Genomic DNA, 20,632 nt, shown 5'->3' with positions numbered 1-20,632 from the left:
AGAGGCTGTGTCCATGGTGAATTGAATGCGTGGAAGGCTACTGATCCATTGTAGGAAAGTGGTAAGTTCATTTTCAGAATGAGGCCAAATAGCAAAAACATCATCGACATAACAAAACCACTGAGAGGATTGGGGATGAATGGATGAGAATGAGGTATTTCCCGATGGGTCAAAATGTTATTTGCCAAAGGTGAAGACAGAGGGCTACCCATGGTAGTGCCTTCAACCTGTCTATAGAGTTCGTTTTTCCAGCTGAAATATCCTGATTGTATAACAAATTCAAAAATCTTTGCAGTATTAGGAGGGTAATCATCATATAGTAAACTAACAGTTTCTGATATATAACAGAGTAAAATATATAGAAGTAATAAATTATATTTAGTATTCTCTTATATGCGAAGTCATTATTCAAAAAATATGGTATGTCTAATGTGCATGTCTCTATTAAACAACTATAAACTATATTAACACCTCCAAACCTCCAAGTGTGTTATCAAGGTATTGGAGAGGCTAGTTAGGATTCACATCCAAAAGATAGTTAGAACAGTATTAAAGGTAGTTCTTGCTTTAGCAATTTGCTTGCATTCTATAATAGTGACAGCAGAGTCAGTTAAAGGGAATGACTATGTAATGATACTGCTGGATTTTGTCAAGGCAATACATGTCATAAATTATATAAGGAAGTAGTGAGGTTTTTTTTTAGCATGAAGTGTGGTGATGACTTAAATGTGTGATGAGGACACACAATGAGAATGAATTTAAGATGTAGTATGACAGGTGTTGTAGCATGTCTCTTATTGCGAATGTTTTGACTTTCTGTAGGTATAATGTAATAATTATGGTATTTTAGATGTTTAAAATGATTACATTGAAATATTATTAAATGAGATTAATAAATGACAGAACATTTTCTCCTAGAATAATGTGTAAAAGGCAGTTTGAATATATGATATACCAGCAGAAATATGCTAGTATAAAAGCTATATGCTGATTATGCTGCATAATTCAAAAATTAGAGAAGAGAAATCTCAAATGAGTGGAGGGGAGCTCTCATTTTCACATAATAAAGTGTAATAGTATAACTGACACCAAGAGGGAAAAATACATTTATTAAACTCACTAATAATAAAATTAATACACTGTGACATGAAGGTTGACAGGAAGACAAATTTAGTTGGATTCTGCTATAGGCCTGGAAATGTAGAGGGTGGTGATGAAGAAATGTATAAACAACTTGGATTAGTGAACAAAGGAAGGGTAATTATTATGGGTGATTTTAATTATGGCAGTATAGATTGGAATGAATAGATAGTATTTTGGAATAAGGAAAATGAATTTGAATTTTTGATAGATAACTATCTCAGATAGCATGTAAAGGAGTGCATGAAAGGATCAAAAGCTTCAGACCTGATCATTTCATCAGAGGATGTAACTGAGTGGGGATTTGCATTTTCCTCCAGCTGGTGAGAGTAATCATGAGGTAATCACATGGATTGTGGCTAGCCATGTGCAGACTTTTGTGAGGAAAAGATATATCTGGAATTATAAGGCTGGTGATTATGGCAAGCTTAGGAGACAGCTTGGAGCTATAGCATGGAATGAGGAATTAAGCGGTAAGGAAACAAATGCAGCTTTGGGAACTGACAAAGAAACATTAAAAATTCAGAGTGAATATTATCAAATCCAGGTGCTTTACCAGTTTTCACTCCCTGGGATGCAGCAAAAAGTTCTTCCTGCAGTTTATTTCCATAAATATAGTATACAGCTGGTGATCTCTTCTTCCCAAAGTGCATTACCTTCTACTTGACCACATTAGCCCCATACTGCTAGTCAAAGTCATCCTGCAGAATCTCACCTTCATTTACTATTGCTCTTCTGCTGTACAAATTAAACAACAGAGGACCAAGTACTGAGTCCTGTGGTAACACCCTAGTTATCTGCATTCTCCTGGACTCAATTCCTCTATAAACTACTACATGTAGTGCATGAACATCATTAATGTTACCTTATTGATATACCCGCTAATCCAAATCACTAGATTCATATCTATCCCCCCATTTGCTCCAATTTATGCAGCAGAGTTTTATGTGGAACCATGTTAAATACCTTTCCAATGTCCAGCAGTATCACTGAGTAGTCATTTCCCTCATTCAACTCCATTGTTACTTTATTATAAAAAGTAAGCAAATGATTAAGGTAAGGCCCTTCACAAAACCATCTTGCCCCTTATAAGGTATCATATTCATATCCTCCCAGTACTGAATATTGTCTTTCATGCAAACCTTAACCACTCCTGAGATACTGATCAGCCAATAATACATGCTTCTGTCTTGGAGCCTCCTTTATATATTGGGACTATTTTTGCCCTCTTTCCACTCCACTGGCATCAATCATCACTCCCAGGGATGGGAGTGATGATTGATAGAAACCTGAAATTCAGGGAATATATTGCAAAGGTAGTGAAGGTAACTCAGAGGATTGCTGTGATACTGAGAAGGATGCTGACCTGAAAAGATAAGAACTGTCATTCCATTGTATAAAGCCCTGATCAGACCACACTTGGACTATTCTCAAATTTGGTCCCCAGGATTCGAAGGGGATAAATTAACTTTGGAAAGGGTGCAGAGGCAGATAACAAAGATAGTGTCAGGACCGGACAATGTTAGTTATGAAGACAGGCTGAGGGAATGTGGACTGCAGAGTTGGTAGATAGAAGAAGGAGAGATGATATGATTGAGACTGTTGAGAGGTTGTTACAGGGTCGACACTAGGGAGTTTTTTCACTTGGTGAAACAGGGGAAAGGAGCAAGGACAAAGGTCTATCCCTGGAAGTGAAAGAAAGCTATGAGCAAGAGGGATAGGAGTGATTTCTTTGCATGGAGGGTGGCTGAACTGTGGAATGCATTGCCTGATAGAGTGGTGAGTTCAAGGAGTGGTATGATAGGCATTGTGTTTTCTAGGATGGGCCTCCTATGATGAGTCTTTTGACTCCATGGAAGCCTGAATAATAATAATAATATTGCCATTGAAATATGGGGAGAAATTCGGGTGCTTTCAGATGATGTAAAGCGTGGTGGTAGTATTATTAGTGATATTAATGTTTTGGCTCTTCAAGAGGATTTTAATAAGCAGGAAAAGTACCTAAATCAAAGAGGATGTCAGTTTAATTGTGGCTGTAAGACTTTGAAATTTGGGATCTACAGATGAGATGTTTCATACTCACTTGGTGAAGTTATACTGGAAAAAGTAGAGCAAGCAAGGACTCTTGAAATGACTACAGATAGAAATTTGAAGTTCACAGGATATATTGCAAAGGTTGTTAAGTCAACCTTTGCAATAGAAGAGAGCTGCTGCAATATTGAGGAGGACACTCCAACAAAAATGAGACTGGTGGTTTTATTTTATAAACTCCTTAACCTTATAACCTTGAAGAGGGTGCAGAGGTGGATAACAAAAATATCAGGATTGTATATTGTTGGTTATAAGCATAGACTGAAGGTATGCAAACTACAGAGTTTGATGGATAGAAGGCAATGGGGAGGGGCATGATTGAGACATTTAAGCTCTTGAAAAGTACTGACTGAATTGGCACTAGGAAAATTTTTCATATGGTAAACAGTGGGAAAAGAACAAGGACAAGAGGCCATCCCTGACAATTGCAAAAGGATGTAATGAGTAACAGGGTGAGAAGTAAGAAGTTTGAGAAAGATAAAAGAGAATAGTGTGATAAGAAAGGTAGTAGGCATGTTGTCCAGGTATGACAGTGGCAAGATGAGACGGAGAGCAAGGATTATGAATGATATGTCAGCGGAAATGTGTGAGGAGAAAGGACTGCATTTGAGTGGTTTTGGTGTGAGTCACTTTGAGAGACTACTGCTGGAAGGTAGAGAAGTGAGTGCAGAGAATGAATCTGATCATGTGGGAAGCAGTGTGGAAGAAAGGGAGAGTAAGACAGGAGAGATTAAAGAGGTGGTACGAATGAAGAAGTGAGCAGCATGAGTATAGAGAATGAGAGAACAGGTGTGCAAGACAGAGAAATGGAGATGCTGAGAGTTGACAGAGGAACACAGCGTGAGAAAGGTAGATGCTCCAAGAAGATGTGAATACATCCTCTTGGAGAGGATGTGAATACATGTGGAAATGGTGCGAGTTAAGCATGGAGAAGTCACATCAAATAAGTGATATCAGTGGAACTAACTATATAGATCCAGGAATAAGCTGCTGTGTTTGTTTACAAATGCTAGAAGTGTAAGAAACAAGGCAAATGAAATGGTTGCATTAATTGAGTCTGTTCACCCAAAAATTGTTGGAATAAGTGAGACATGGTTGGATGATGACATCTTGACAGGAATAGAGATGGAAGGGTATGATGATGAACTACAAGGCTAGTGATTATGAGTAGTTGAGGAGACAGATTGCAGGTAGCATGGAATGAGGAGTTAGCTGGAAAAGAGATCAAGCAGCTTGGGGGATATTCGAGGACTATGTAGTAGAAGCACTGTCTAAATGTATTCCAAGGGTCAGAAGGTTAAATAAGGTAGGTGTGAAATTCATTAATGAAGAGATTAAGCATGTGATAAAGAGGAAAAAAGGCATTATAAGAGAAGTGTTAATAACCAATTCCACGAGGACTACAAAGACCAGGCAGGGAGAGTGACTTATTTGATAAGGATAGCAAAAGTGAAGTATAAGCAGCAGTTAGCTAATGAAGCTGAAAAGAATCCTAGGGAGTTTTTTGACGTGTAGCCAACAAAACAAAACAAAAAAAAGAATGATTATGGAAGGATGACATTGATCGGAGAAAATGGTATAAGGACAACTGCTGTGGAAGATGTAGTGGAGATACTTTATGAGAAGTTCATAAAGGTCTTTCATTCTCGTGAATGTGACATCATGAAGAGAGTGACAGCAGTTGATGATGGGGAGGAGAGACTGACTGTAAGTGAGCAAAGGCGTATGGGGAAATTGAGCAAACTTGATGTTAATAAAGCTGTGGGACTTGATAATATATCACCATGTATTCTGAAGGAATATGCCAGGGAGTTGGCATCTGGTTTCAAATATTTACTTAATATGAATCTTGTGCTGAGTCGAGTTCCAAAGGATTGCCCCATACTGCTAGTCAAAGTCATCCTGCAGAATCTCACCTTCATTTACTATTGCTCTTCTGCTGTACAAATTAAACAACAGAGGACCAAGTACTGAGTCCTGTGGTAACACCCTAGTTATCTGCATTCTCCTGGACTCAATTCCTCTATAAACTACTACATGTAGTGCATGAACATCATTAATGTTACCTTATTGATATACCCGCTAATCCAAATCACTAGATTCATATCTATCCCCCCATTTGCTCCAATTTATGCAGCAGAGTTTTATGTGGAACCATGTTAAATACCTTTCCAATGTCCAGCAGTATCACTGAGTAGTCATTTCCCTCATTCAACTCCATTGTTACTTTATTATAAAAAGTAAGCAAATGATTAAGGTAAGGCCCTTCACAAAACCATCTTGCCCCTTATAAGGTATCATATTCATATCCTCCCAGTACTGAATATTGTCTTTCATGCAAACCTTAACCACTCCTGAGATACTGATCAGCCAATAATACATGCTTCTGTCTTGGAGCCTCCTTTATATATTGGGACTATTTTTGCCCTCTTTCCACTCCACTGGCATCAATCATCACTCCCAGGGATGGGAGTGATGATTGATAGAAACCTGAAATTCAGGGAATATATTGCAAAGGTAGTGAAGGTAACTCAGAGGATTGCTGTGATACTGAGAAGGATGCTGACCTGAAAAGATAAGAACTGTCATTCCATTGTATAAAGCCCTGATCAGACCACACTTGGACTATTCTCAAATTTGGTCCCCAGGATTCGAAGGGGATAAATTAACTTTGGAAAGGGTGCAGAGGCAGATAACAAAGATAGTGTCAGGACCGGACAATGTTAGTTATGAAGACAGGCTGAGGGAATGTGGACTGCAGAGTTGGTAGATAGAAGAAGGAGAGATGATATGATTGAGACTGTTGAGAGGTTGTTACAGGGTCGACACTAGGGAGTTTTTTCACTTGGTGAAACAGGGGAAAGGAGCAAGGACAAAGGTCTATCCCTGGAAGTGAAAGAAAGCTATGAGCAAGAGGGATAGGAGTGATTTCTTTGCATGGAGGGTGGCTGAACTGTGGAATGCATTGCCTGATAGAGTGGTGAGTTCAAGGAGTGGTATGATAGGCATTGTGTTTTCTAGGATGGGCCTCCTATGATGAGTCTTTTGACTCCATGGAAGCCTGAATAATAATAATAATATTGCCATTGAAATATGGGGAGAAATTCGGGTGCTTTCAGATGATGTAAAGCGTGGTGGTAGTATTATTAGTGATATTAATGTTTTGGCTCTTCAAGAGGATTTTAATAAGCAGGAAAAGTACCTAAATCAAAGAGGATGTCAGTTTAATTGTGGCTGTAAGACTTTGAAATTTGGGATCTACAGATGAGATGTTTCATACTCACTTGGTGAAGTTATACTGGAAAAAGTAGAGCAAGCAAGGACTCTTGAAATGACTACAGATAGAAATTTGAAGTTCACAGGATATATTGCAAAGGTTGTTAAGTCAACCTTTGCAATAGAAGAGAGCTGCTGCAATATTGAGGAGGACACTCCAACAAAAATGAGACTGGTGGTTTTATTTTATAAACTCCTTAACCTTATAACCTTGAAGAGGGTGCAGAGGTGGATAACAAAAATATCAGGATTGTATATTGTTGGTTATAAGCATAGACTGAAGGTATGCAAACTACAGAGTTTGATGGATAGAAGGCAATGGGGAGGGGCATGATTGAGACATTTAAGCTCTTGAAAAGTACTGACTGAATTGGCACTAGGAAAATTTTTCATATGGTAAACAGTGGGAAAAGAACAAGGACAAGAGGCCATCCCTGACAATTGCAAAAGGATGTAATGAGTAACAGGGTGAGAAGTAAGAAGTTTGAGAAAGATAAAAGAGAATAGTGTGATAAGAAAGGTAGTAGGCATGTTGCCCAGGTATGACAGTGGCAAGATGAGACGGAGAGCAAGGATTATGAATGATATGTCAGCGGAAATGTGTGAGGAGAAAGGACTGCATTTGAGTGGTTTTGGTGTGAGTCACTTTGAGAGACTACTGCTGGAAGGTAGAGAAGTGAGTGCAGAGAATGAATCTGATCATGTGGGAAGCAGTGTGGAAGAAAGGGAGAGTAAGACAGGAGAGATTAAAGAGGTGGTACGAATGAAGAAGTGAGCAGCATGAGTATAGAGAATGAGAGAACAGGTGTGCAAGACAGAGAAATGGAGATGCTGAGAGTTGACAGAGGAACACAGCGTGAGAAAGGTAGATGCTCCAAGAAGATGTGAATACATCCTCTTGGAGAGGATGTGAATACATGTGGAAATGGTGCGAGTTAAGCATGGAGAAGTCACATCAAATAAGTGATATCAGTGGAACTAACTATATAGATCCAGGAATAAGCTGCTGTGTTTGTTTACAAATGCTAGAAGTGTAAGAAACAAGGCAAATGAAATGGTTGCATTAATTGAGTCTGTTCACCCAAAAATTGTTGGAATAAGTGAGACATGGTTGGATGATGACATCTTGACAGGAATAGAGATGGAAGGGTATGATGATGAACTACAAGGCTAGTGATTATGAGTAGTTGAGGAGACAGATTGCAGGTAGCATGGAATGAGGAGTTAGCTGGAAAAGAGATCAAGCAGCTTGGGGGATATTCGAGGACTATGTAGTAGAAGCACTGTCTAAATGTATTCCAAGGGTCAGAAGGTTAAATAAGGTAGGTGTGAAATTCATTAATGAAGAGATTAAGCATGTGATAAAGAGGAAAAAAGGCATTATAAGAGAAGTGTTAATAACCAATTCCACGAGGACTACAAAGACCAGGCAGGGAGAGTGACTTATTTGATAAGGATAGCAAAAGTGAAGTATAAGCAGCAGTTAGCTAATGAAGCTGAAAAGAATCCTAGGGAGTTTTTTGACGTGTAGCCAACAAAACAAAACAAAAAAAAGAATGATTATGGAAGGATGACATTGATCGGAGAAAATGGTATAAGGACAACTGCTGTGGAAGATGTAGTGGAGATACTTTATGAGAAGTTCATAAAGGTCTTTCATTCTCGTGAATGTGACATCATGAAGAGAGTGACAGCAGTTGATGATGGGGAGGAGAGACTGACTGTAAGTGAGCAAAGGCGTATGGGGAAATTGAGCAAACTTGATGTTAATAAAGCTGTGGGACTTGATAATATATCACCATGTATTCTGAAGGAATATGCCAGGGAGTTGGCATCTGGTTTCAAATATTTACTTAATATGAATCTTGTGCTGAGTCGAGTTCCAAAGGATTGGAAGGAAGGCAAGATTGTGCAGCTTCGTAAGGGAGGTGATAGAACTCAAGTATCAAATTATAGGCCTATCTGTGTGTCAGGTGTTGTGGTTAAGTTGTTGGAAAAGCTGGTGAGAACTAGGATCCAGAATTGGTTGACAACAATGGCATTATCTTTGATGGACAGCATGGATTTGCTAAAGGGAGGCTATGTTTTAGTAATCTACTTGCTTATTGCATGATGATGGCTTCCTTGGACAGAGGAGAGAGATATAAGTGGTATATTTAGATTTTGCAAAGGCTTTTGATAGATTACCTCATGATAAGTTAATAGTCAAACTAGAGTGCATGGGGTTGGATATTAGTGTATTGGATTGGAGACTGGCTATCTGATAGGTATCAGCAAGTTGTGTATAGGGGAGCAATATCCCACAAGAGGAAAGTTACTAGTGGTGTGCTTCAGGGGTCTGTTTTAGGGTGTTATTGGTGAAGACTTGGATGAGGATATTCAGTTGTTTGCAGATGATGCAAAGCTGGGACAAACTATAAAGAGTAGAGAAGATATTGTGGCTTGTGGCCTTAGAGAAGACTTGAATAAATTGAGTAAATGAGAATGGTGATGCAAATTCAATGTTCCAAAATGTAAGGTTTTAAAATTTGGAAAACAGAGATGGGATGTAGAATTTATGCTTGTTGGAGATATATTGTTGTAGGTGGAGGAATAAGAGATCTTGGGGTGATAGTGAATAAGGATCTGAAATTTAGGGGACACATTACCAAAATTGTGAGGACAACATAAAGAATTCTGGGAATGATGTAGAGGACACTGACTTGTAGAAGTAAGGAGATTCTTGTTCCGTTTAATAAGGCTTTGATTAGGCCATACATAGACTACTGTGCACAGATTTGGTCAACTGGTTTACAAAAGGATGAAGAGATGTTGGAAAGGATCCAGAGGCGACTGACTAAGGTAGTTTCTGATCTCTGGAATGTTGAATATGAGGAAAGGTTGAGAATATGCAATTTACAGAGTCTAGTAGATAGGAAGAAGAGGGGGGGGATATGATAGAGAACTACAAGTTAGTAAGGGTTGTTACAGGATCAATGTTGGAGAGGTTTTACAGAAAAATGTGGGAGATCATCCCTGGAAGCTGGAAAGGAGGAAGGAGAGTATGAGGAGGGAAGTGAGAAGCAGGTTTTTTTGCATGCAGAGTTGTGAATGATTGGAATGACTTGCCTGAGAGTGTGGTGTCTACAGAGAATGAGTGTGTTTAAGGCGCAGTATGATGAGCTGTGTGTATGACAAAAGGACCTCCTAGATGAGTCTTTGACTCCATGGGAGTCTTGGGATAATAATAATAATAAACTAAGTTTTTTTGCATAGAGAATGGTAGGAGCATTAAATGTATTGCCTGAGAGGAAAGTGCAAATGATGGATGATTTTAAAAAGTGCTATGATAGGTTTCGTTTTGTCCACGGTGGATCTCTTATGATTTATGACTCAATGGGAGGTCAGGAATAATAATTTCATCAGTCATGTGTTCCTCTGCTTTAGGAGATCACCTGAAATGTGCAAAACATTTCTGTGATTCAAAACAAATACTGCATAAAACATCTTTTGTTTTGAAAACATTACTTCTTATAAATCATTACAAGTATTCACTGCCTTTATTTTCCTATTCACTAATTCTTTAAATTGATTATCTGTTTCTTATGCTTATCTGAGCCTGTTTATCATTTCTATTTAAGTTTGAATTTTTGTTACTGCTCTTTATTAACTTCACGTAGAAGATAATTGGAAGATTTTTAAAACAAATTTAACTGAAATAGCAACAGAAGTATTAGGGGTAAAATAAAGAATAACAAAATCAAGAAGATGGACTCCATGGTTTAATGAAGAAATAAAAATATTAACAAAAGAAAGGAAAGTAAAATATCAAAAATATCTACAAATGAAAACAACAGATAATTGGAACGAATATAAAGAAATAAGAAATAAAGTTAATCAAAAGAAAATAGAATTAAAAATCAATTTTGGGAATCATATACAAAAGAACTTGAACATAATTTTTATGGTATACAGAAACAAATGTGGAGAGGCTTGTGAGGCAAGCATAGTAGCGGTGTGTAAGAAGAGCTCTGGATTGAAATAATTATTTGTATATTGTCTCAGTTCTCAGTTCACTGTTCTCAGATTTGGTCCCCAGGATTTGAAGGGGATAAATTAACTGTGGAAAGGATACAAAGACGGATGACAAAGATGGTTTCAGGACTGTACAAGGATAGTTATGAGGATCGGCTGAGAGAATGTGGACTGCAGAGTTTGGTGGATAGAAGGAGAGGTGATATGATTGAGACTTTTAAACTGTTGAGAGGTGGTTACAGGGTTGACACTGGGGAGTTCTTTCGCTTGGTTGATCAGCGGGAAGGAGTGATGACAAGAGGCCATCCCTGGAAATTACGAAAGGAAACTGTGAGCAAGAGGGTAAGGAGTGGTTTCTTTGTGTGGAGGGTGGTTGAGCTGTAGAATGCATTGCCTGATGGAGTGGTGGGAGCGAGAACAGTCAGTGAGTTTAAAGAGTGGTATGATAGACTTTGTGTTTCTCAGGGGGGGGGGGACCTCCCCTCGATGAGTCTTGACAGACTTTATGTCTTAGGAAGGACCTCCCTCGATGAGTCTTTTGACTCCTTGGAGGCCTGAATAATAATAATAATAATAATATGAGTGATTGTTTGAGTAAGAGCTGTTATAAAAGTTGTGCGCTAGTAGTGTTATTAGTGTGTGGGATATTTTGCCTAAACTTAAGTACAAATTCGTTATTAGACCTTAGAGTAGTAACTGGCAGAGGAAAGACAGCGGCAGCTTTGTCATCGGATGCCTTTAACTTAGACTTCGGTCGTTTCGTGAAGTGCAAGCTGTGTTATACGTATTCTTTTGATTACATAGCTGATTTGTGGACATTTAAGGCAGATGGAAGGATGGTGTGTGTGAAGTGTGAGCTAAACAAGGATTTGATGAGTGCTAATATGAATTTGATGAGGAAAGTGTTAGTAGCGAGAATGTTGCGGGAAGAATGAATGCTCGTTCGAAAGAGAAGGATGGTGTGAAAGAAACGCGAAAAATTGTTAAAAAAATCACTGAAAAAGAAAACAAGTGATTTGAAACTGTAATGGATGGTAAAAAGGACAAAAGCGAGGCAAATGTGGCAGAAGGCAACGAAATTGATTGAACGAAAGAAACCGGAAATAGTGTGATGCAAGGTTCGAAAGTGGGAAAAATCGAAAGAATGAATGATAGCAAAAGTTGGACGCATGGACCGAAAGTATGGAAACTCAAAAAGATGAATGAGAGTGAAAGTGAAGGGGGGGTCGAGAGTTCGAAAATTAGAAAGATTGAATGATAGAGAGAATCTGATGAGAGATTCAAAAGTTGAATTGGGTTGGATGAGGCAAGAGATGAAATGGATGTGGAGTGAAATTAAGAAAATTCGGGCAAAAACGATTAAAACAAATCGAGTAGTTATGAAAGATGAGCGAGTGGCATTGTATGACGACTCCATTATTAAAGGTGTGCTGGATGGGAGGATGCATAAGGTATATTTTCCAGGTGATAAAATGAGTAGAGTGATTGAGGCATTGGTTATGAGGAGGGAGCAAGCAAAGGAGTTGATGGTTTCAATAGGTATGAAGGACTTGACAGAGGACAAAGAGCACGTCAGAATGGATATCAGGAGGCTGCTTAGATGGATAAAAGAGAATAGTGTGACAGGAAGGGTAGTAAGCCTGTTGTCTATGACTGTGGTTTGATGACAAGGATCATGAATGATATGTTGGCTGAAATGTGTGAGGAGAGGGGAGTACTGTTTGTTAATGTGTGGAATGAGTTTGAAGGATGAAGTGAACTATATAAGAGAGAGATGGACTGCATTTGAGTGGTTATGGTGTGAGTGGCTTGGAGAGACTGCTGCTGGAAGTCTCTCTGTACTGGAAGTGAGTACAGAGAATGAATTAGATCAAGTGGGAATTGGTGTGGAAGAGCAGGAGAGATTGAAGAGGTGGTTATGAATGAGGAACTGAGTGGCATGAGTATGGAAAATGAGAGAATGGGTGTGCAAGAAGAACAGGGAAACGGGAAGGCTGAGGTTGGACAGGGATACATAGCGTAAGAAAGGTGGATGCTCCAAGAGGATGTGAGAGCATGTGTAGACAGGAAAGGAATGGGATGACCTGGGATTAAGAGGAAACAGTTGGAATTGAAGAGGATTCTAAAATGAATAAGCAGAAAGGGAAATGGTCCCAGTCAAGCATGGAGAGATCACATCGAATGAGTGGTATCAGTAGAACTAGCTGTAGATCCAGGAATGAGCTGTTGTGTTTGTATACAAATGCTAGAAGTGTAACAAACAAGGCAGATGAAATGGTTGCAACTAATTGAGTCTGATCACCCAAAAATTGTGGGAATAAGTGAGACATGGTTAGATGAGGACGACATCCTGACAGGAATAGAGAGGGAAGGGTATGATGTGTTTCATGAGGATAGAAGGCGTAAAAAGGGAGGGGGGGGGGAGTGCTATTGATGAAAGAGTTATGTCCATACAAAGTAGAGATGCAAGAGGGAAATAGTGCCAATGGTTTTGAGGCAGTATGGTGTGAGATAGAGGTGAATGGAATGAAATACTTGGTTCGATGTTGTTATAGACCAGGTAAGGTGGATGGTAGTGACTATGAAATGTATAATCAAATTAGCCATGCAAATAAGAAAAGAGTGATCATTATGGGCAATTTTAATTATGGCAATATAGACTGGAATGATGAGATAGCAACTGGAAGTAAAGAAAATGAGTTTCTTGAGTTTTCGAGGGATAACTACTCAGACAGTATGTAACAGAGCAGACAAGGATTTAGGGTCTTGGATTTGGTCATCTCATCAGAGGATGTTATTATAATTGAGGTGTCAAATCACCCTAGAATTGGTGAGAGTGACCATGAAGTGATTACCTGGGTGGTTGCCAGCAGTGTGAGGACCTCTGTAAGAAAAGAGTGTATGTGGAACTACAAGGAGCGGGGGGGGGGGGGGGATTATGAAGAGCTCAGGAGCCAGCTTGTGGGTGTAGCATGGAATGAGGAGTTAGCTTGAAAAGAGATCAATGCAGCTTGGCGGATTTTCAAAAAACTATCTAGTAGACGCAATGTTTAAATGTATTCCATGAGTGAGAAGGTTAAATAAGGTCGGTGTGAAATGCATGAATAAAGAGATTAAGCATGCAATACAGAGAAAAAGGGCATTATGGAGGCAGCATAAGAGAAGTGGAAATAACCAATTCCATGAGAACTACAAAGACCAGGCAAGGCTTGGTTGGTGAGGGTGGCTAAAGTGAGGTATGAACAGCAGTTAGCTAATGAAACTGAAAAGAATCCTAAGGAATTCTTTCGATATGTAGCCAGCAAAAGAAAGAATGATTATAGAAGGATGACATTGATTGGAGAAAATGGTATAAAGACAGCCGTTGCAGAATGTGTGGTGGAGATACTTAATGAGCAGTTCATAAAGGTCTTTCAACCTTGTGAATATTACTTCATGGAGAGATTGAGAGCAGTTGATGATGGGAAGAAGAGACTGACTGTAAGTGATCAAGAGGTGTATGGGGAGTGAGCAAACTAGATGTAAATAAGGCTGTGGGGCTTGATAATATATCACCACATATTCTGAAGCAATGTGCCAGGGAGTTGATGCTGGCCTTGACATATTTTTTTATTACAAGTCTTGCACTGGGGCAAGTTCCTAATGATCGGAAGGAGGGCAAGATTGTGCCACTTCATAAAGGAGGTGATAGAACTCAAGCATCAAACTATAGGCCTATCTGTGTGTCAGGTGTTGTAGTTAAGTTGTTGGAGAAGCATGTGAGAACTAGGGTTGACAGCAATGGTATTATCTTTGATAGACAGCATGGGTTTCCTAAAGGGAGGTCATGTTTTAGTAATTACTTATTACAATAAGGTGACTGCTTCCTTGGACAGAGGAGAAGGATACACAGTAATATACTTAGATTTCGCAAAGGCTTTTGATAGATTACTGCATGATAAGTTGATAGTCAAACTAGAGCGGATGGAATTGGATATTAGATTGATGCATTGGATTGGAGATACACAATTTGTTGATAGGTACCAACAAGTTGTGTATGTGGGAGTGATATCCAGGAAAAGGAAGGTCACTAGTGGTGTGCCTCAGGGGTCTGTTTTAGGGCCATTACTTTTTAACTTGTATATTAATGATATTGGTGAAGATTTGGATGGAGATATTCAGTTGTTTGTTGATGATGCAAAGTTGGGATGAACCATGAAGAGTAGAGAAGATGTTGTGGCCTTACAAGAAGACTTGAATAATTTGAGTGATTAGGCATGGGAATGGGGATGCGAGTTCAATGTTGCAAAATGTAAGGTTTTAAAATTTTAAAAACAAAGATGGGATGCAGAATTTATGCTTAGTGAGGATATATTGTTGGAGGTGGAGTCAATAGGAGATCTGGGAGCAAAAGTGGATAAGGATCTGAAATTTAGGCGACACATAGCCAAAATTGTGAAGACAACGCAGGCTTCTGGGAATGATGTGGAGGACACTGACTTGTAGAAGTAGGGAGATTCTTGTTCCATTGTATAAGGCTTTGATCTGCCCACATATGGACTATTGTGCCCAGATTTGGTCACCTGGTTTTCAGCAGGATGAAGAGATGTTGGAAAGGGTCCAGAGGCGACTGACTAAAGTAGTTTCTAACCTGGAATGTCGAGTATGAGGAAAGTTTTTGAAGATGCAACTTGCAGAGTCTGGTGGACAGGAGGAAGAGGGGAGATATGATAGAGACCTACAAGTTATTACGGGGTTGTTATAGGATCAATGCTGGAGAAACTTTCTACAGAAAATAGTGGGAGATCAGGGGAGAACCAGAGGTCATCCCTGGTGTGAGTAGGGGGGGGGGGTGAGAAGCAGGTTTTTTTCATGCAGAGTTGTGAATGATTGGAATGCCTTGCCTGAGAGTGTGGTTTCTGGAGAGAATTTGAGTGTATTTAAAGCATGGTATGAAGAGCTGTGTGTATGATAAAAGGACCTCCTAGATGAGTCTTTGACTACATGGGGTCTTGGGTAGTAATAATAATAATTTATTAATACACAAAAGAAGGAAGAAGCAGAATATATCCCAATATTAAAAGTAGAAATAGAGGAATTAGAAAATTATTTTTAAAATCTTTATAATCAAACAGTTGACAAAAAAAGTAGAACTAGGTAAACATGCAAATCAAGAAGAAGAAATACAGAAATAAATACAGAAATTGAAAATGCAATTAAAAAGTAGGAAATCACCAGGTCTAGATAATATCAGTAATTATTAAAAAAAGGGTAAAATGTCCATTCTACAAAATGGAATTTTATAGAATGGAAAAAAAGTATAACAATGCCAATGTTTAAAAAAGAAGATAAAAAAAAGAAGAAAATTATAGAAGGATAAATTTATTAAATACCTCATTAAAAGTACTAACAAGAATCCTAAATAATAAATTAACAAAGGAAATTAATCTCTTAGATGAAAAACAAGGTTACAGAGAAGATAGATCATGTACAGATGCAATATTCATAATCAGCCAATTGACAGAGAAAACAATAGAATATAATAAGAAACTATTTATAAGCTTTATAGATCTGGAAAAAGCATTTGATAGAATATTAATTCAAGATGTAATAGAAATATTGCATAGAAGAAAAGTATCAGAAAACATAATACAAATAATTCAAGAAATATATGATAATAATAGCTGTACAATAAAAACACAAGGAAAATTAGTGAAGAGATACAAATTAGTAATGGCCAGTGGTGGCTTGTACATAAGCATTGCGACACTGCAGCACCCCCAAGGAAAAAAACAAAAAAATTAAATTTTGTTTATGTTTATAAATAATAACAATGCTTACAACATTATATAAATGCAATACAACATATTAAAAGTTACAGCTTATGTTTCGACATTGATTGAATAATTAATAATTGGAATTGTTCGATTAACACTAGATTACGAAACATGCACTGCAATCTTAACTGAGTGTTGGAATTATCACATTTGGTCAGTTGCAGCTAGACTCGCCGATATTCATTTGCACTTGTCACTGCACGTAACAAGTGAATACGACACTGCTCATTGAGCAGTGTTGCTACAGATAAATTGTATGCTTGCGTGCAATATTTCTCTAAGATACAATGAAATTCAGCTACAAATATTACTGCATACATTTAATAAAGCAGCAAAATTTATTGGTGTGTGTTGGTGGTGAGGGTGAAATATTTTTGGTAAATCTTATTTTATTCTGTTAAAATAACATATAATTATTTATTTATTATAGATACAAGGCTGATTTATGATGAGTGTCACTGTTGAAAATACGAAAAGGATTATATTTTCTCAATTATTGTTACATGAATCAAATGCACTGCGATTTAACACAGTGTCGGAATGCCAAAACCAACCGCTAGAGATAAATTGTATGCTTATGTGTGTTATTTCTGTGTACAAAAACTTTTATTATTGGTTACTTAAATATAAAGAGCCAATAGGCTTCATTTCGGCAATATAAACATTATTTAAATTAAGGGGATATTATTGTTCAGGTATTATTAAGGGGATGTTTCTTATTCGGTTTTAAAACAATGTGGGATTTAATATCCCCTTAATTTAAATAATGTTTATATTGCCGAAATGAAGCCTATTGGCTCTTTATATTTAAGTAACTTAATGGGGCACCTTTTTGATAACTCATATATCAGAGTATATAAGTTCTTTTTGCTACACCCTTTGGTATTAATATGGTCTAGCTACTCACTGATGAAGCCTCAATAAAGGCTGAAACCGGTCTGGGTAGTGACCTCCCACCATAATGTAATAACAGCATACATTTCTTAGGAAATGTGTTTTTACATTATGGAAAATACCAAGAATAGCGATCAGAACTTTACCACCCTTGCTGCGAGTTGCCCGAGTTTGTACTACGTACTAGGGTCACTTGCATTAGCTCACGCTAGTGATCGCTGATACTTTATAGTTTACTATATTCGGCACAAAACTCTCTGATTCCAATCTTTGAGTTTCTTATTCTTAAAACAATGTGGGATTTCATATCCCCTTAATTAATTTAAATAATGTTTATATCGCCGAAATGAAGCTTATTTAAGTGAATTATTTTTCTTATTTTGTATATTTAGCACCTTCACTTGGGGACTCTTCAACCCTCTCATGCATAAGGGCCTCATATGAGGACACATAAAAATGATGTCCTCATCTGAGGACATCATTTTTAATATACAGCACAGAAATTTAGCAAAATTAATGAATTCATGGTAATATTGTAAGATTAAATGGTACTGTATCATCATTATAATTTTTTTATAAATGAATATAAAAATTCATGCATGAGAGGGTTAAGCCCAACAATATTCAATATAATAATGGATGAAATAATACAAAAAATTAATAAAATACAAAATACAGAAGTGAAAATAAATAATAGAATAATAAGAACTATATGTTATGCAGATGATGTACTGTTAATTGCAGAGAATGAAATTCAGCTACAAATATTACTGCATACATTTAATAAAGCAGCAAAATTATATAATATGAAGATATCAAAAACTAAAATGTATGACAATATCACAAGAACAACAAAGATGCAAATTAGAACTGGAAGGTACTATTATTGAACAAATAACAATTTACAACAATTTAGGTATACAACTGAACTGGGAAGGAAGGCCACATCTAGAAGCCAGAGAACAAGTTACAAAAGCTGCAAGAATATCAGGATGCTTGAATGAAACAATATGGAAAAGTAAACATCTTAGAGTAGAGACAGAAACCAGAATTTATAAAGCAGTAATCAGCCTATTATGACATATAATGCAGAAACAAGACCAGACACTAGAAAAAAAAAGACAAATGTTAAACATAAGTGAAATGAATATATTAAGAAAAATAGTAAATAAAACAAAAATTACAGATGTAAGAAAACAATGTGAAATGCAAGCAATAAACAATTGGGTATCATCCCAAAGAATAAAATGGATTGAACATGTGGAGAGAAGAAATGAAGATAGAATAATAAAACAAGTCTATAGTTGGAAACCAAAGAATAAGAGATGAACAGGGAGACCTAGGAAAAGACTAAAAGATACCATTAAAGAAGATGAAGTCTTGGTTGCAACAGATATCACATCTAACGTGCGAAGAAGTTTAACTTCATTTCTTTTGTGGTTACTACTAGGTTGTGATCCAAATTAAGTCAGCACTAAGATAAGATTTCAGCTGTTTTATTATTATTATCCAGGCCTCCATGGAGTCAAAAGACTCATCATGGGAGGTCGTTTTTAGGAAACACAAAGTTTATCATACCACTCCTTGAACTCATTGACCGTTCCTGCTCCAACCTCTCTCTCAGGCAATGTATTCCAAGGTTCAACCACCCTCCATGCAAAGAAACCACTCCTCACCCTCTTGCACACAGCCTCCTTTCGTAACTTTCAGGGATGGCCCCTTGTCATCGCTCCTTCCCACCATTCCACCAAGTGAAAGAACTTGGTGGAAAGGTGGAATGGAATGTTAAACTGTTGAGAGACAGTTACAAAGTCTCGATCATATCACCTCTCCTTCTATCCACCAAACTCTGCAGTCCACATTCCCTCAGTCGATCCTCATAACTCATATTGTACAGTCCTGAAACCATCTTTGTTATCTGCCTCTGTACCCTTTCCACAGTCAATTTATCCCCTTCAAATCCTGGGGACCAAATCTGAGAACAATAGTCTAAGTGTGGTCTGATCAGGGTCTTATACAACGGAATGATAACTCTTTTATCTCTGCAGGTCAGCGTCCTTCTCAGTATTGCAGCAATCATCTGAGTTACCCTCACCCTCTTTGCAATATGCTCCCTGAATTTCAGTTTTCTATCAATCATCACCCCAGAGCTCTTGTCCCCCCCCTACCTCCAGTACAGCTCTTCCAATCGAGTATGCATCCTTCCATCGATGAATCCCAAACCTCGAGACTTTACATTTTGCTGCATTGAACCGATATTCCCATTCATTTGTCCATCTGTCTAGTTTATTCAAATCCTCCTGCAGGGCTGCCGCATCTGCACTATTACTGATAACCCTTCCCAGCTTTGCATCATCTGCAAACAACTGAATGTCCCCTTGCAATCCATTGACAATATCATTGATATAAAGGTTGAACAATACAGGTCCCAGTACTGAGCCCTGTGGAACCCCACTTGTTACCTTCTGCTTCATTGATATTGTCCCACCATACACAACTCTCTGATACCTATCAGTCTGCCAATCCTGAATCCATTTGACTAATCCAACATTTAAACCCATGTGCTGCAACTTAAATATCAGCTTATCATGTAGCAACCTGTCAAACACCTTTGCAAAATCCAAAAAAAGGCAGTATATGCCTTTCCCTCATCAACTGCTCTTGTCACTTTATTATAAAATATTACTAAAGCAAGAGCACCCCTTAACAAATCCATGTTGACTCTCACAGATAACATTACCCTCATCTGCTCAATGCTGTATACGGTCCCCTCACTAATTTCTTCAAGATCTTAACTACTGATGACACATAACCAGGCCTATAATTAGACACTTCCAGTTTGCTACCGCCCTTATGCAGCGGCACTATCTTACCATCCTTCCATTCCCTGGGTACCTTTCCCGCAGCCAGACTTTTATTGAAAAGCCAGGTCAACGGAGTTATCAGTTCTTTAGCACATTCTCTCAAAACCCATGGTGAAATACCATCCAGTCCAACAGCTTTACTAGTATCCAGAGTACTCAGTATTTGGAACACACTCATCTTGCACCTCTAAACCCTGAACCTGCCTTATCCCTCTAGTATTAAAACCTCCTCCAGGATGAAATACTCCAATAAAGTGCTCATTGAACAACTCCACTATGACCTCTGCATCAGTCACTCTATTCCCATTTTTATCCCACAATGCCATTCTTCCACAATCATTTCTCTGCTTACTGGCCACATAGCTAAAAAATTCCCTTGGATTTTTTTTGGATCTTAGTGCCAATCTCTTCTCATATTCCAGTTTTGCCTTCCTCACCATTCTGGTCACTCTCCTGGTCTGCGTCTTATATTCTTCATGTATCTGTTCTCCACCCCCTCTCCTTATATCTCTTCCATAATCTCTTTTTCAACTGCAG

At 38.0% G+C, this 20,632-nt stretch overlaps 1 protein-coding gene across 1 annotated transcript in view; it reads left to right on the top strand.

Moving 5' to 3' along the window:
• The window catches only part of LOC150099861 (pantothenate kinase 3-like), a 192,492-nt gene that overhangs the window by 77,351 nt on the left and 94,509 nt on the right, over positions 1 to 20,632 (top strand). The window lies entirely within an intron of this gene.

This window comes from Typopeltis vanoorti, chromosome 14 (assembly GCF_054136105.1).
Source record: "Typopeltis vanoorti isolate ZY-2024b chromosome 14, IOZ_Tvanoo_1.0, whole genome shotgun sequence".
Classification (NCBI taxonomy): Eukaryota; Metazoa; Arthropoda; class Arachnida; order Uropygi; family Thelyphonidae; genus Typopeltis; species Typopeltis vanoorti.
This window is presented reverse-complemented; position numbering and strand designations above follow the sequence as displayed.